Below are 16985 nucleotides of genomic sequence, written 5' to 3' on the forward strand. Positions count from 1 at the left end.
CGCTTTTGAACTGATTGAAAAGACTGGGTCATTCAGCACAAGGGGTCGTGTTTGTTTGACCTGTTTGCTGGCGAGCAAAATAACGCGGGTTCAAATCATAACAGGACCGTGAAATATGTCTCAATTTTACATGAGCACATAAACGTAGTCGGGTTCGATGTTTGTCTTTGTAAAGGAGATTACTAGCCGCCAATGTCTATACTCCTACCATTGCCGTTGTTTGCGTTGTATTCCGATGCCTCCAGGAATCAATCAAAGCCTCCAGTAAATTAGACTGTCAAGAGTTGACCACGGGCGCAGTTGTAGAGTTTGTTCATTATTAATGTATGGAATCTCCTTACAGGGTCATCCAGTCCGCTGTTAGTGTTAGTATGCTGTCAAAATACATTGGGTCATTTTCATGTTTCCTCTCAAGTTTTGCTAACAACATTTGTGGTTTTACTTTGGATGAGTTCGGTTGAGTCATGTTTTGATCGTTATGAGAGGTCGCTGACCTATGTAATACCGGTCAACTAGTCTTCCTAGATCTGACGTGGACCGTTACATCAGTCGCGAGAGAGTACAAATAATTGTTTGGGAAACCAGTTTAGGATTATTGGATTCTCAACACCATAACCGTACTCGTTGTTTTCAACAAAGTAATAAAGTGTAAAAGAAGTAAAGGTTATTAATCAAAATGAACTGAACCGAATGGCGATATAATACAGTGTATATTCGATGACAGGGAGGAAGCGTTCGAAGTGCTCCAAGGTGCCACGATTGTCTAAAATGACCTGATCAACAGTCACGTGATCTCGGCTTCAAACAGGGTTATCACATTCTTCAGGAGACAGGACCGTGAAATATGTCTCAAGTTTACACACGCACATGACGGTAAACAGGTTTGATTCATGTTTTGTAGAACAGTCATGTTAAATCCGATGTGCACAGTTGTACGTCCCTTGACCACAATCCAGAGAATGAGCTCGAACATCTGATTACGATTGGTTTAATACTATCAAAGGGGCACCCGCCAGCTTTACCGAAACGTAAAGGCAAAAAGAACAGTTTCATTTCAATCGCAAATATCTATACAGGCTTCTTGGTTATGATATACCTTTTGACAAATAATCATCATTATTGCTTGACGAGATGTCCTGGCGCTGAAAGTCACGTGGCGCCTACCACGTGTATTCATCACAGTCGTTGACAGGAACTCTGATACACTAATAGCCACAACACTTATAAGAACTAACCAGGTGGCAGGGAAACCAGATAACTTAGTTCCTCAACGGGATTGTTAGATACAAATTGATACAAACAACACGAAACTCCTGCCCCGATTATATCTGAAATAACGCGCACGTGCCCCCCTTCGATTTTACCTTGATAACGTCTTCTTGATTTAGCTGGCATCATTCAGTGCGGGAAGCGAGTGACAAGGATGTCAGGGTGCCGACTCATCTTACCCGTGCTTGGATAAACTGTGCCACCTATCTAGCTTCTATCACGGACTGGTTCCTCTGTGGTGAGATACATGTTCCAGTAGGGGATTACTGGGCAACAGTGCCATGCCCGCAAGAGTTCAGTCCTTAATCTCTTGGCAGCCCAGAAATATCTGTTTCTGAACCATCCATTCTTATTTAGGATTTCAACCATTGGGGTTTATTAGTCAGAAAAATTAACTGAATTACCACAGGTAAAATGTCTATATTAGATGACATATCTTCGAAGAGGTTTCAATCTTGAAGCTCCTGTTGGATATGTGACATACTCGTATCTACCGGTTTAAGAGACCCTGACTATGGATATACTTATATATCGTATGCACTGCTGATACATTTTCTTATAACACCTAAGGAACCGCCCTCCAGTGGTCCTAACCAGAACAGTCTATACTGCAGGATCCAGCTGTAGCACACGCAGTGCCATTGGATCTTCTCACAGAATCCTACCATGGGATCTGATTTTTTGTTCACTGTTAAACTATTCCATATGAAATGGTATGAAAATTTGGTAAAGGCGGCCATTCAGGATTATTCTTCATGTTTACTGTGTCGAGAAAGATGGCTGAAACAGAGGACAAAGGGTGTGCTGAAACCATTCCCTGTGCTCAAGAAGGTGATAGAAACGTCCAACACGAGACCATTATAAATGTGTTTGCAGGAACTATGTCAAGATTGTGTCTGTGTCTAAATAAAGTATGCATGATATGAAAGGATGATAAAATGTGTTAAATATAGGTGCTTTATCTTTGTGGCTTTCAAGATAGAATACCTTCAAACAACAGAAACGATTGCTTCATCCAAACACGTACAAAACACCTGAACAAATGTTCCTTCGAAAAGAGGGAATCGTTTTAACAGCGGATAGACATGTATTAGGAAAGGGGTGCTGTTTTCTTTAGATTTACTAATTAGCGAATATACTGAGAACATATAACATCTTTGTGTAATAGTTCTTTTTCAAAATTGAATTTCAACTAAGGTTACGGTCTTGTTGGGCTCTAAAGTGTCGTTTACCATATTACGTAGATCTGCCTTGCGCCACCACAGAGAGAGTTCGGAGGAACAAGGCATATAATGAAATTAAGGAAAATCGAAGGCTAACAGATCTGTTGATTTACACACAGGTTCAGAGAAATATCTATTAAGTAAATTGACTCCGTGGTTCGCTTTATTACAGTTCCGTGCATCCACAGCTTATAGCGAAGGTCACGTGACGTTTCTGCGCCATCTTGTAATTTAATCAGTGAGCAATTGTTTGTTATTGCAATCAGGATGAGATACATGTGAGAAACAGCACACAATCGGAACAAATATCTAAAGCAATATGTAGCTGTGATTGCTTGGCAGTTTTACCCATTCTGCATATTTTTTCAGTGGCATTTAGATAAACAAGCACCTATTTTTGTTCGTATATTTCCCTTGATATGGTTAAAACGATATGTACATAAAGGAAATGGTATTCATCCGATCCCCCTTTTTGCACATTCGACACAATGTCGTGTTGGAAAGTGAATGATATATGCAACTGCCAACTTCAAAATTATCGAGAGCAGCACGTCATCAGAAAATTATCTAAACAATAAGAATATATAATGTGACAGGATTCAAAATGTCCCTGAAATTCTTCTGCTATAAAACATATTTAAGGTGCAGTTTGTAAAATTGTCTTTTAATGTATAATAGAAAGGTAGCCGAGAATGTCGTCATTTTCAGCACTTGCTCAACTAACCTTGTCCAGGTGCCGTTCACTAACTTGTATAGGATAAATGCGAGAAATTTAACTGTAACACCTTGCAATTAATAAGGGTAGCCCTTAAACTGCTTCGTGGATCTGGTCTCCAGTCATCTCAGTGGCATCTTTCCGAACACGTATACATATAATTTTGGTAGTAACAGACTAACCCATATAAATTGAAAAGGAGCCCCAGCGAGACCATAGAACCTGATCCTGAATCTGAGGAAATCTAGACCTGCTTCATTTTAAGGCTTCAGCATTGCAGGGAGGGCTAGGCAGTAGGGAACATAATGTGGTTCAGAGACAGACGATATCATTTCCATGTGGTAAACCACTTGCAGTGAAGGAAGATGATATTCTGATATCACCGACGACATGAATCTATTTAGATCACGTCCTGTGGTAGAGTTCGATTCATTATTCATTTTGAACGAGGTTCATCATTACAATTAAACTCCCATACACAAACGTACGCTCTGTCTTCAGTCATTATGTAGGAGCGAATATTCCACAAGGGTCAGAACAAGGAGACTCCCCCGGCTAATATGGAGAAGTAATTAGTGGCTGCGGGTGGATTCTCCCTCCCTCGAGAAGAGCATGCATCGGTCGGCATAAATTCTTGATGACCACTGTATCGTAGCCTTGACCGGAAGTCTTGAGATCATGTGATGTAGGGTTTGATTTTAGCGTGAGTTGTACTTCAGTATAATTTCAGGTGTAGTTGTGATATTGTGGGATCATAAAGTGTACTAGTGGAGTAGCCTAGTGGTTAAAACGTTCGCTCGTCACGCCGATGACCCAGGTTCGATTCCCCACATAGGTATAATGTGTGAGGCCCATTTTCTGGTGTCCCGCGCCGTGATATCACTGGAATATTGCTAAAAGCGGCATAAAACCAAACTCACTCACTCATTACGTGTACTAACTAGACATGTTTATTTGAGTAGTTGTCGTCTATGCCACATTGAATAAAAGACGTTGTGGGATAATGTTGGTTTTTCAGCGCACTGCCCAGGATCCTGCAACTGCCTTCATATGTAGTGAGTGAGTTTAGTTTTAAGACGCTTATAGCAATATTCCAGCAACGTCACGGCGGGGGACACCAGTAATGGGCTCCACACATTATGCCCATTTGGGGAATGTACCCAGGGTCTTCGGCGTTACGAGCGAAAGCCTTAACTACTAGGCTATCCCGCCGCCCCTTCATGTTTAGATGTTACATGATCGTCTACACTGAAGCAGTGGATGTACATTCACAGTTGTCATCATATATTAGCGTTGACATGCTAATGTTTCAGGTTTAATTTGTTTTCAGGCGAGATATTGTGAAATGTGTTAGTGTCGCGTTCAGTATTACACAGCTTATTCAGAGACGCCCGTACGTGTATCTGAATGTGATCGCCTCTGTGTGTGTGTGTGAGTGAGTGAGTGAGTGAGAGAGAGAGAGAGAGAGAGAGAGAGAGAGAGAGAGAGAGAGAGAGAGAGAGAGAGAGAGAGAGAGAGAGAGAGAGAGAGATTGCTCGTATTTGTCTGGTACCGTGGTTTATCAACATTGGAACATACATACAACTATTGCTCTCGAATCAGCTATTACCATGTATTTCCTTCACAAGACTGACAGAAATAGTAACGGTGTGATACGAGCGCTCGGTAATTGTGCCTGCTTTAAAATAGCCTTTCTACGCAACCGTAAAAGGAATAAACATTAACATTGGTAAAAATATAGACGCCATGCCTACCACCAAATGTCTTCTACAAAAAGTTTCGCCTTTAAGATATCGCTTTCCATATCCGTTCCCATGACGTCACAAATCTCAAAGCTGAAGAACGTTTGCTGTGCTTAATAGATTTTGAAAAAAAGTTGAACGAATGCATTTTGGAAAATGACTAGAAACTCTAACGTCTATCCTCAAAGTGTTAATTTTTCAATGACACTTGTCGATATATATAATATGGAAACGCCCGGATGGGTTTCTGTATTTGAAGTATTGCAGTTTTAACCTTGACGCTAATAGGAACACAGGACATGTGATGTATGAGCGTTCACAGAGACGCGTTTACTCCTCATGTTTTTGGACGTCCAGGCCGCTAGGGAAACAGAGCCATAGGCCATTTCTGGAAGCTGTGTTCTCTGGCTTAGTAATTTAGTAATTTAACAGTTAAATTCAATTTGTAAATTTGGTTTGACTTTCTGTATGTAATAGAAAAGAACCCGGAAAATGTCCTAATTAAAGAATCTCACTGGGGAATGTCCGACCTAAAGAATCTTAGACGTTCCCAAAGCCTTACAGTATCTGTGATGTATGTCAGTGTTCAAAATGGCATGTGTACTGACGACATGTCATCCTCGACATACGTCTTGGCCTACCATTCGCTCTGACCTCAGACTAACGCTTAGGATATTCATAATACATATTGTAACTAATAAATCCATTTAAACTAAGAAGGAGCCCCATTGAGTTGGGAGATCTTGATTTAAGGCACAAGCATAGCTGGGACGGCAAGGCAGTAGGGAAACTGATGTGGTTCAAAAACTCTGAGACAGACTAGCACTGGCATATATAAGTTCTTGCTGAGCACTACTGCTTTCCCAAGCATGTCGATAACCTATATTTCACTTGCAATATGTAGAAACCAGAATTAATTTGCTGATTGAAAAAATTCACAAGGAGGTACAATTACACCAGTATTACCTATTTAGGCGCTCTGTTGACCCTTAGGCCTATTCCGTGTGACCTGTGTCTCAATTAAGGAACCGCAAAATGCATTCTGGGACAGTAATCATATGGTTCAGTGGGATCTCATTGCGAGCTGAATCTTCCTTACAGCAAGAGGTAGGACGATACCATCTTCTTAATGCCTTCATGAATATGCATTTCCCATTCTAGTTAATTACCCTCAACACAGGGCCCTACAACAGGACCACTCGCTTTAGATTCTGATTAAAAACAATTGCCTTGTCTAGCAGTAGCTATTTACATAGAGGGGGCTTCAAATGATATCTACGATGATCTGATAATCAATTTACCATTTATTGCAAATTACTTCAGCAAAAAGTCGCGTAATTTACTGAAACGGCTTGGCTGTTGTATTGGCGGTTGAGTCCCAGCTGCCAAATGAATCTCAAGCCATATCAGCCCCAACTTTTGAAGGGGCAGCTTTTAAGCATGCACATACATGCAAAGGTAATCACGTTCACTCTTGTGTGGATGTATCTCATATTTAACAGTGGTGCTGCATTGATTATGTTATGTCACCGGCTCTCTGCGAGCCATTAGAAAATTGGCAAACATGATCTGATCGCCCAGTAGTATTTGTGTATTGATTTGGAGTTCAAAAATATTCCCCATGAACAACGCCACGCCGTTTACCTTCGTGTTCCTGTTTATGTACATGCCATTCATTTTGAATGTATTACAAGGTGAACCCGAAATCATCTGAAGAATTCTTTGTAGTCATTGTTTTCACGCCTCTTTTAAATGTAGGCATCAAGCGACTTTGTATGGATGTTTAACAGAAATTAGAGGTAGCCTTGACCTCAAATGACTAAGACAAGCAGTGGAGGGAAATGAAGGTGTTATACATTGTACACAGGTACGGACAAAACCACCTATGAGTAGCCCGAAGGGTAGCGTTCTCTTTGCTGCACATACAGCATAAGCACCAGGCGCTATCCTTGTCAGTATTATCCTGGGCCGATTTCTCCTAACTGATATCCAAAAAGGTGGCTGGCTTGAAACGTATAACTCTATCGGCTTGGATATTTGGAAGAGGCAGTGACAGATGTAAAACATCATTTCGTTTATACAAGAACTTCTCTTCCTGGTGGGGCTGGGTATACGACTTGCTCACACAGACACACTTGTGTTGCTTTAGATTACTGTCAGTTGTAGGGAAGTAGCATATGCACAATATTTATGTCAGCTGATGTCATTAGTGACGATATCGGTGTTATTTCACTTGAGGCGGTTGTTTTTCAAATGCATTCTCGTTTATAAAGCATAACGTCCATCTGCCGAATACATGCTGTTTTGTGAGGATACTCAGGCAATGCCATACACAAGTTTGTATGTGATACTGAATATGAATAATGGTGGTTATGATTATACATTCCGAGGCACTGTCTACTGATATTTTGAGAGCAGTCTGGGTTATATTCCTGTTACCCCATGCGTTTCTCGTTTCATATTTTGGTATTTTCTTTAAAGAGGATAGACTTTTGCAGGATACGACATGTTATGTTAGTCAGTATAAATGCCTGATTACATTTAATCAACCTTACATACATAAGATTATAAAAAATATCACACTAAAGCATGCTAATCATGAGCTTCTGTTGTTGCAGGATACCACATGTATGGGCTCAGTAGCTGGTCCTTTGCTGCTTCAACCGTCGTCTGCTACTAATGAACTGGTAAGTAAAGCAGACGACTTTACAGTCCTCTTTGTCGCCATTTTCTTTTCAGAATGTTCCTAAGCACGTCTTTTGAAACTGATATTGGACAGTTGTGATGATTCCTTTTATAACTATGGACAGAGTGAATAACTGCAGTTTTAAATCCTGCTGAACCACATTAACTGAAAGGAACCGGTATTTTACCATTGCCTTCCTTAAGTGTGACGATCACGGTTGTAGAGCGTAAACTGGGGGTGAACTGAAACTGGCTTCTATGGACCTTAATCTCAAAGGGATGGAAATGTACTTTACATAAACAGCTATTTTCTTATTTAGCGAAGTGATCTGAAAGCCCTGTGGGATTCGTTATGTCCAGTAGCTACAGATTAAACGTGGGTAACCATGATTGTATGTAATATGTCCTGGGAGATATTCCTAGAGTAATTGTTGATAAATTAATAATTACGCCGTGTCACCATCTCAATCTTTGTCCAACTAGGACATTATGAATTGAAAACCATTATGGATCTTAGTCTTGTCCGTTCACCCGGTGCCCGTGTATTGATTCAGCGTTGTAGGCTTCTGGAACGGGATTAGAAAACAGCCCTTGATAATTGCTACTTCAGAAATAGCAAAGGGCAGTGGGGACTACCAGGAGGGTAGCTCAACTCGAGCACCTCATGCGCACCATGCTCCGTTGCGTCACTCGCAGCCACGTCCTGCACGGTAACAACACCGTTGCAGACAGTCTCAACAATTGTAACTAGCAGAGCCGAGCAGCCATTTAGCAATGCGGTTCTATAAATAACATATATTGATAAAGTGTACAGGTTTAAATCAGAGTGCAGTGTTATGATTTATGCATGGGCTAGACAGTAATGGAGAATGCCGCTTTTGTGTTGAATTCTGTTAGTGCAACGTTGTAAGACAGATGCACGGAACAGACAGATACTGTCACTGCCTTTGTGTCTCATGACTAGAGGGCGCTACCTGTGGGAGAGGTGTACCATGGATGGTTCATGACTCTCTGACGCATACTACTCGCATTCGTGGAAGCCCCGGCCCACGGTATTCTTCCGGACATCCGGACTTGGAATGTAGGTGAAATGCCCAAAGTAATATACGAAATAAGAAATTACGGGAGAGAAAGACGACATTGTGTACAGGTGATTGTATTTTGACATCAGTGATGCACACAAGAGAGAAAGACGACATTGTGTACAGGTGATTGTATTTTGACATCAGTGATGCACACGGTAGGTTCAATATTATACGTTTGACTTATCAGTGTAAGATTGTGCTTGAGCTTGAGACAACCGTAGACTCTACACATCCGATTCGGCTTACAAAGGGTCAAGGACCGATATGAAATTCAATTCAGGATTTGGCAAGCTGGCACCCATACTTTGACTCAACGATAAAAACATAGTGTTAAGGATAATGTGAGAGAACAGCAGTAAGATAGAGTGTCTAATATGAAATGTGGCATTCAGTGTGAGAAACTTTCAGGGCAACCGTAACTGGCACCATGCCATGAAAATAAAATTAAGTGCCTGTTCACTGGATTTATGACTAACAATAGCATAAACAAACATTAAAGACAATAAATATGTTATTGAATTCGACATATGTTTTCCAATTTAGTTTCGTATGGGAATGCAATTGAACCTGAACAGCAGGACTTGGATTTCTGGCGAGTTTTTACACTTGTATACATGTCGATGAACTTTTAACAGGTGATGTAGCCACATTTTTGACATTAGTATTAGGGAATGTGATATCCCCCTCCCTGCATATACCATTTAACACTGAAGTACAGGAAGCTAGTTGTTAGAGCCTTGACCAGTCTCGTTACCCTGGTATGTAGAAAACAGTAAATCAAGCTTAGGTAGTAGTAGATGGCTTGTGTGATTTATGTAGGAGTCGAGTGACGGGCATTAGCAGCGAGGCGTTGGTTGGAGCTAAGCCTAAGGTGGACGCAAGGTTGGAGATGCGATGAATCATGCTGGGTGTTAGTAACGGCAGCGTTTAGAGTTGTAAACTGTTGATGTTGATTACAATGAGTGAGTAAGGTTTTAACCATGCTCCCTTGGCAGGACACACCAAGCATTGGCTTTACACATTGTTTTGTTTTGTGGAATCGAACCTGGGTGTTTGGTGTGGTGAGGGAGCGCCATAGGTGCAGGATTAGACATACCCCTGTTCCCCTCCAAGTCTGTGTGATCTAGTGAACAACACATCCTTGACAGTTCAATGCGGTGAACATAATATTTGACAGTGAAACATCACAACATGCACGTGATACCGCGAGCACTTTCAAAGGACTCTGCTTTCAGCAGTTACCTCTGTGACTGAAATGTAATTATTTAAATCCATCAGCCAGATCGCACGGTAGAATCTGATGAATACATACTACAGAGCAGTGGCACACAGGTTATCTAAAAGCATCAAGATTACCAATTCATCTTTGTATCATACATTAAAATAGTTTTGTTACCGGTTTGTAGCAGAACGTTGAGTGCACAATGTGCCTGGTCCAAGTCCTTTCATCCACCCCCTTAGTTATTCAAACAGAGGTACGCCAAGAACGCCTTGAGATGTTGCTAAATGTAGCGCCCTCTTGTGTCTCTCACAGTGATACCCCTGTCTTCTAAGCGCTGCAAGTAGGTAAGATCTCCCACAGTGCTTCAGGTGAAGAGAAATCGTCTGCGTCGTGTCTAAGCTCGTGGAGCACGTGGTTCAACAGACGACAACAGTATATTGAACCAGATAATTTGGAATGGACAGGTTCGTTGGACTCACATGCTTGTTATGCTATTTGACCGTTTGTTTGTTATGCGAACACGACACATATTTACGGATAACTAAATCGTCGGTCTCTGAAAAGACGACAATTTGCAGACTCGGCAATAATTAGTTTTGACCCATACGGCCAATCATTTTGAAATCAGTGTTTTCTACAATTGAAATTTAGTAGTATTTTTGATAAGACGGGAGAGACGCGAGCGAAGTTCAACAAAACCTTGCAGTATTGATGAATAATTCAGCACAACGTCGTTCATCGAATAGTAAGCAGTCGGGGATAAAATGTGATTACCTGGAAAACCCAAGTCAACCCCTCCCGTACATAATTAAATAACCGGTCCCTCACATAACAGCAAATGGTTTTATGATTCAGCGATCATATGTCAGCACTTAAGACATCACTCTAAAAAATAATAAGATGTTCGTTGGATGTGTAGGATTGGCTAATGAAGATCTGCCTCCGATCATCTTGACATTTGTAAAGGTTTTAGATCAATCACGCTAATGACGTCATGAAAGGGGATTCACGTGACCAGGTGCAAACGGGGAGCGGTGTGATGAAGTGCGGAAAGTTCACACACGGACAATGCATATCACCGTCGTTCTAATTCCCAGCATTCTGAGCGCTTTGGGAATACGACTTCCGCTTCCGGATCCCACAACAACTTCTGACATGAGCAAGACTCTGAAACAAATTTGGCTTTTTGAAGTTCTTGTAACAATCTGTTTGAAATGGATCACCACATCTGTGAAGATAAAGCAATCGGATTCCCTCGTTTGACGTTTGTTTATTACACAGAGATATGAGAAGGGGAGTTAGCTTGTCAGAGTACAGAGTACGTGTAGGATTGGTGTAACTGAACGTGATGATCATGTTTGTTTGGTTTTTTTTAAAAAAAACGAAGCAGACGTATTTATTGTTGAGCCTATAGAGATGTAATTACAGGATAGAACCTGATAGGTCAACACTTAGTCTCTGAATAAATGTAATATTGATAATAACAAATAAACACATTTAAACTGAGGGAAATGGGAGATTCCTGAGCCTACTAAAATCTAGCCTGGCTTCATTTTGGGCTTAAGCAGATACATGCAGCTTTCATGAAAACTAATCCCGACGTAAACTGACCCTGAAACAAATATATCCAGGGAAGCCCACCAAGTAGAGAATATGTGGCAAGTCCTAGATATTTTAACAGTCTAAAGATGGAAAAGTCTTAGGGGTCCTTTTGGTTTTATTTTTTATTATGAACTGTTTTTGTTTTGTTTTGTTTTGTTTTGGTTTTTTGGTTTTTTGTTTTTTTTTGGGGGGGGTGGGGTGGGGTGGGGGGGGGAGGTAAAGTATGTATATTTCGGACCCACTGACTCACGCCAACCCAGATATTTTCCCTAGACTCGTGTGTAATGGCCTTGTGTTTTTTCAATGTACAAGTCAGTTGTACAGTAACCACCAACCGCTTTACAGCCGCCTGTTACGTTGAAGATAATTCTTAGTTCTGATTCATAAATTTACATTTTATTGAATCTGTACATTCAATTTCGAATACAGTCTTCCGTATGATATATGAAAGTAACTTAGCTAAGCACCCCTTGACTTCTCACGACTGAAAGAGCCCCGATCTCAATCCTTTGGAGCTTATCTGGGTGATTGGTCGTCGTGTGCAACAAAGGCATCCTCCTGTACAGAACCTGGTTCTGTTGGAAGCTGATTTACACAAGGAATGGTATAGACAGCCCATAATAGGATCAGGAGGCTGACAGGGTGTATGAGGAGGAGAGTGCTGGCTGCCATACGGTCACATGGAGGTTACACTCGGTATTGACCTTGAATCACGGAGGACACGCAAAATAATATTCCGAATGTTCACATTCACTAATAAATTAGCAGTTATCATCATACAATCAATGTGGATTCCAATCACTTTGTTGTATTTTATGAGTCAAGGGATAAAACGGGTCAGAAAAAACGTCCATAGAAGTTGCCACGAGAAGTTTATGTACGTGTTGAAAACCCATCATACACAAATACAGGAGGTGCTTAATTAAGGTCTTTGTGTATACAGTTGAAGCTGTCTAAACCGGCACTCATTGGGACTGAGTAAATAATCCAGTTTAGACAATGCGCCGGATTGTAGAGCTGATTATGAATGTACAAGTCATGGATGGGACAGATTTTGTGCCGGTGTTGACAACTTGCCGGATGGGACAGATGCTGGTTTTGACGGCTTCCACTGTATATGTCAGTATGAACACCCCGAAGGCATGACTTTTTCATTCATTGTGTATGTGATTGTGGGGTACTGATAGAGGTGAATTTTCCAAACAGAAGAACTGCAATTGTGCGTTTAGGTTTGAGCATGATCTGTTGTATAACATGCATCAAAATCATCTCATATCTCATAACTGATGTTGAAGGTTACATGTAACTGGGTGCAATTTTTCCCGATCGACTAGTGATCCCGATCTCCCTCGTGTATATTTATCAGTTAAGTGAACGTTGAAGTTGGCATCCCACATCTGCAGTTTATTACGTGAGGTTATCCTCATAGCCGCCACCGGGAGAAGACATCTTGAAAACTCCGACGTCGCCATCAGTTGCAAGTCATGCAATTCGAAACAGCAATCGCCTTGTCGGGATATATCACATTGCAACGTAGAATCACAACCACGTTATATTTGATATTTATGTTTAAGACAACGGTTGACATCAAGTGGATCTACTTAAACAGTTTGTTGTTGAAGTGTCCTTCAAACCGTACACATCATTGATGTCATCGGATTAGCTTATAATGAGTACCCCCTGCTAGAGATTTTCATCTGCATGTTTATCAGATCGTGATGCGAGATAGATGAGACTGGATAACGATGACCATTGTAAAATGGGATGAACATTTGTGTACCATGTCAGGGTCAGGTATAGTAAAGGCTATCTGCTGAGTGACAGAACCAACAACGTCAGGTGTCGCAATATGTGGACACTCATTTTATGTTGTGTCACGGCCATTATAAAGTTTTATTCACTCACGCAAATCAATAGATGTTCATGTGTCATCACAGACGTTTAACGTCATTACCTTGTGAGTTACCTGATATATGATTTACACATAGACACATGAAACAGCATCACCTACATCTCCCCTCCCTGCCTTCTGAGATGTCTTCCTATCTTTTCAAATGAGAACAACTGTAAAGCATCACAAGGTTACCTTGCATGATTGAAAACGATTTCGTAACCATCAGGAGATGTGCTTGTGACAGGACTGACAGAACCGAGCCATGGTTTAATGTATGGAGTACTCAAGATTGCTGTCGATCATAGTATGGAAAAGATAGTTGCACCTGACATCACATGAAGGTTGGAATAACACAAGGACATGCTGATGCTCGTATAGACTAACGATTTGTTACATATAATTTTGATAGTAACAATTGATTCCATTAAACTGAAAGTGGATACAGTGAAATGAGGAATCTGAGGAACTCTAGTCTTGTTTCATTTTAGGCTTTAGCATTGGAGATAGTAATGAAAATACTATGATGAGAGTATTTAATGCCCGGAGTGCCATGGTGCAGCATGTCCCTTGCTTCTTTTTCGCTGTACCAGGCCCCTGAGATCGCGGGGTGATCCCACTTCCGCCCCATCAGGGTTCAAGGTATGTCTGCATCATACCTGTTCCCATGAGCTTCAAAACGTGGATAACGTCTACGCCCCGTCCTTACGTTAGGCCCTCCTCCAACATCTCACTGGCACACCGTTCATTCCAAGACTTGTAGTCACTGTTACCGGATGTGTGCTACATTCGCTTCATCATCAAATCTTTAAAGTGACATATGTTTATAAGGTTTACATCTTGGCTTTCATTAATATCTTGCCTCCAGCTTGAGAAAGAGTTTAGAAACTGCCGAATGAACAGCCTTGGTTGCAACCTCGGACTTATAAATGGCATAGGAAGATGTCATTCCGAACGTTATTCTCACCTCTGTCGATTAAAAACCGATTAACTGTAAATTGTTGTGATAAACAAACTGTTGAAGCATTCCCATCATTCGGGGGTAATAAAAAGATATTTCAACACATCACGCATGTTCCGCGATGACTTGCAGGGTCAGGCAAGCACTTGCTGATGTCTTATCCAGCCTCTGTTTCTTCCGTTATACAGAACCCACAGATTACGTGTTCTTTAGTCTTTTAAAACCATTTTCAGCTTAATTAGTATGATTTATACACCATTTACAGGGTTCAAAACTCGTTTATCCATATCTCCGAGTGCATATTACAGCGGGAGCAATGGTGTTTTCTGGAGTTCTAGCATGCTTTCCAAGTTGAAAAGTTAAAGGGAGTCCAATGTGTATGTTTTTATCCTACAACGATTTCTATATTACTACGTTTGTAATAAAACCTTGCAATAATATTTTCTCAAATAATGAAGATGGCGTCAGCATAACTCTAGCCAAAGGCTTCCAAAATATTATGTCTTTTTATGTGTTGACTCTTGCTGCAGCATAATATACATATGTGCATGATCAGCTCATTAGCGGTTTCTGAGAGTACGTTACCCATCTCAAACGATGATCACTGAAATGTCAGCATCTCCTTCTACGTGCTGAATATACATCCGAGGCAGATATGTAGTTCCTTGGAGGAAGTTTATCCCACACAGGGCCTAATCCCCGGGAAGTGTTTCAATAAGAATTATTTAATAATTGTTTTATTTGTGAAAATTAAGAAAAATGCTTTATTTTATTAAATGGTTTTGGTAGAGTTTGATTTTTAATAATCAATTCTATTTTGTAAAAACCAAATAAATACTCTAGTAAATGTGAACTTCCTTTAGAGCCATACATTACCAAAGAGAAAGATGTCCGCAGCCGTGTCCAGATGTGCTTGCCTTCTTGGAAATGTTATGGAAACGTTTTCAAATATAATTACAATGATGGATAACGCAATATATCTCCAAAGGAAACTCCAAGTTCAAACTTACTCACACAGCAATGGGTTCATTACGAGTCAGGCGTCTTTGGGCAATAGCCTTGGAAATCTAATTACCTTAGTGACTTAGCTAATTAGGGAATGTCCGGCGAGGAATTTTGAAGGGTGTGAGTGCTTGTGTGTAATGCCTCCATTGATTCATTCGGGGGATGGGTAGAACAGGTGGTTTGTAGCTCATTGCATGTGTAGTTTTGACATCACTGATTACATTCGTATATCAGCACGTTTATACCATGTGGGCACTTCTGAAAGTGTAAGGGTACCTGTAGGTTTCCACACAAAAGGTGCGTGGTACGTACTCTTGAATTGAAGATATGGTCACGTAAGTAAAACGTAATTCTGTTTTTGTTATATTCAGACATTCTTTGAGAAAAATTGTGTCATTCATGAGAGATATGATGTATGTCATGCAACACGTTGTGGTTAATTCAAGGTTGCGTAACCGTTCAATAAATTCAATGGAGTACCTACATCATAACATTGACTCGGAGACGTCCTGTGGTGTAGATTGAGTGATATGAGTGAGTGACTGGGGTTTGCACAATGTTGCGACCACTGCACCAATTTGGGGAACTCTAACCGACTAGTGATTGGGAAGAGCTAACGTTTTAAGTAGGCCTAAACTTTGCACGTTGCAATGTCTGTGTATTAGGATGATTTAATGAGCCTTCTTTATGCTTTCGTTTTGACGAACACATGTAGCAAGCAGACGATGTGTCCTTGTAACATATACAAGAACATTTGTTCTACTGATGCCAATGTTTCAACGAAAACACTTCATCTAGTGTACTTCATACTGTTGTTGCTCGTCACGAGACACACGAACATAAATTTACGACCAAAATGGCGAGGCCTCTTGTTTCAGGAAGCTGATTTCACAGTTTTCAAAGAAAACAAGTGTGCCTATGTTTTTACATCCAATGTTCCGCGTTTGAGAGTATTTAAGTCCGCAGCACCTCTACTCCTCAAGTTGCAAATCCTCAACCCTGCGCCCCGTTCAATGAGCTGCGCCACCTGTGAAAGAAGTCGACAAGCAAGGGCAGATAAATCGTGCTCGGTGTCATTGTTAACTGTTTTTCAATATGGTGTTGTGTTTCCGGGAATTCGATCCGAACATCTGTGGATATGTGTTTACATCCCTATCTAATATGGTATAGGTAGTTTTGTCTCGTCAGTCACGGAAGGACGTAGCTGGGCATATTTTGAGATTGTAACGGATTTACACTGTTTACAGATAATTGCTGCTTTGCACCATTGCCATCTGGTAACCGTAGAATGGGCACCGTAAACGTTGGGGTATTTTGTATCAAAGACTACAGTCAACATATGGTATCGACGTTGTGTGCATAACCATGCGTGTCTTGTTCTAAATTCGAAACACGAACGTAACGCGAGCATTGTTTTCATTTATTACTTCTACACTGGTACAGAAAAAAACCCTCTTTTGTACATAGGGTTGATTATTATTGACTCAGATACGTTTATTCTGTTAATGGGAACGACTGTAATCGGGAACTTGACCCTTAATTCCAGATTGTGATTAGTAATAATGTGTCGATTACATAGACCGTA

The 16985-nt window shown here is 40.8% G+C and overlaps 1 protein-coding gene across 2 annotated transcripts in view; it reads left to right on the top strand.

Annotated features, from left to right (window-relative positions):
* Positions 1 to 16985, top strand: part of LOC137277821 (potassium voltage-gated channel protein Shaw-like) — a 138201-nt gene that overhangs the window by 59080 nt on the left and 62136 nt on the right. For both annotated transcript variants that reach the window (XM_067809776.1, XM_067809775.1), the window contains exon 3: positions 7568 to 7636. The gene's annotated coding sequence lies outside the window, so the exon portion shown is untranslated. The remainder of the gene's footprint in view (positions 1 to 7567; positions 7637 to 16985) is intronic.

This window comes from Haliotis asinina, chromosome 3 (assembly GCF_037392515.1).
Source record: "Haliotis asinina isolate JCU_RB_2024 chromosome 3, JCU_Hal_asi_v2, whole genome shotgun sequence".
NCBI lineage: Eukaryota > Metazoa > Mollusca > Gastropoda > Lepetellida > Haliotidae > Haliotis > Haliotis asinina.